The sequence below is a fragment of the Lissotriton helveticus genome, chromosome 6 (genome assembly GCF_964261635.1).
Source record: "Lissotriton helveticus chromosome 6, aLisHel1.1, whole genome shotgun sequence".
In the NCBI taxonomy this organism is placed as follows: domain Eukaryota; kingdom Metazoa; phylum Chordata; class Amphibia; order Caudata; family Salamandridae; genus Lissotriton; species Lissotriton helveticus.
In genome coordinates, this window is record NC_136067.1 from 1,906,581,816 (window position 1) to 1,906,583,650 (window position 1,835).

Genomic DNA, 1,835 nt, shown 5'->3' on the forward strand with positions numbered 1-1,835 from the left:
TGGGGGATGAGTTTCCCAGTGGATGCACCAGTGGACCAGAGACTAGCCAGTTGGGCTAGATCTTCCTGGAGGGACCCGGGTGGCACCACTTCTGGTCTGGGGGATCGTCACGCACTGTCAGGTGGACAGAGGGCGGGAGATCTGCGCCAGACAGACAGTCACACAACAGATGTGTCATTTGTTAGCCTCAGAGGGATTGTGTGTGAGTCCCAAGAAGTCCTGGAGTGCCAGGCAATTGTTCCACCAAAGGTTTTAGACCGGAGGTTGGATGGCCAGGTTCAGGATCAGCCTGACCTGAAGGGTAGGACGACTGTAACCAGTGTCCTGACCGGTTCTTCTTCCAGAGGAACTTCTCCAGGTGGGAGAGGGCAGACCTCTGGAAGGGGGTGCAGAGGGTGGGAGAGCCCACCTCTGACCCCGGTGCAACCTGAGGGGTTAAACCCTGGGTTGGCATGGCGTTCTAGGTGTCCCCCTCGCACGGGGAGGAGGAACCCTAAAAGAAGAGGTAAGGGGAGGAGAGCCTTCCCTGAGACTCCTGGTCCACCTGAGGTTGTAGACCCTAGGCTGGAGAACCAGTGGCAGTCTAGCCCTGTCTTGCAGACAGGAGGAGTGGAGAATGGCTACTATGGGCCTGGGGTTACTACCCCCCACTTCGTGAGTAGGCAGGAACCAGTGGCACCTGGGTGGCCTAGGGCCTGGTCCTGGCCGCGGACAGCTGAGGAGTACCAGTGGGGTAGCCCAGCTGGTCCTTACAGTAGCTTTAGAAGGAACCCTAGGGGTTCACCGTGGCATAGAACAGGAGGGTGTCCCGGCAGTGGCGGGCCTGCGTCCGTGTTCTATCGCCCCAAGCAGGGAAGTCCATCACGGTGGTGATTGTTCTCCCCTGCGTTTTGGCTGGAAGGGGGTTATGTTGGACTTGGCCCGCAGGGCTGGTTCACCCCTGAACTTTTTGCCTTATGTGTGACCCTGTGTCAGTGATTTTTGGGTCTCTGCGCACTTTTCCCTGGGTCCCAGAGTGAAAGTGCGTGCGTGTAGCATGGCTGGCCTGCCCTCCCATAGGAATGCATGGGGAATGTGTGTCCCCCTAGTAGTTCCTGATGCATGGGGAGTGCAGGCTCGAGTTTAGTATGTGTAAACTCGTGAGAGTGAATGCTGCGAGATGGTATATGCGGCATGTATGTGTCTAGAAGGGAAGTGCTACTTCTGGACATTGATGTGCGTGTGCTGTGAGGGTGCTGGAGAGTGATTGGCTGGAGCTGGCTGGCATGCCAGGCTCCAGGAAGTCTGGATGGGTCTGCCCGGTGGTGAGTGGGAGATTAGCATGAGTGATGTGTGGGAGGAGTGTACCTGTGTCCTGGATGGGCTGGGTTTTCCCCACACAATGCTGGCTCCGCCCCCCTGTGGTGTGTCTAACGACCCTAGCCTCCCCAGTGAAAGAAATGGGTGGTTGGGCCATCAAGAGTGCTCCAAAGCCAGCTGAAACTGGTTTTTCCCCCACCCTGCACCTTGAAACAAAGGATTTGGTACTATAAGAAGGGGCTGTGTCCCCTTGGAAAATGTTCTGCTTTTGGATCCTGCCAGAGGGGGCTGTTGCTGCTGCTGGGGCCAGGAGGACCGCCACTTGGGGTGTCTCCCTGCCTGGAGACCCAGTGAGCTGGCTCTGGCCCAGCCTTGCCCCCCCTGCCTGCCTCCAGCCCCTGCTGGAGCCTTGTCCTGTCCTCCAGTGCTGGGGAGCACTGAGGACTCCTTGCCTGCAGCCTGAGAGCGCTGCTCTCTGCCCTTCAGCGCTGAGAGCGCTGAAATCGCCTGCCTAGCGCTTGGAAGTGCTGGATTTT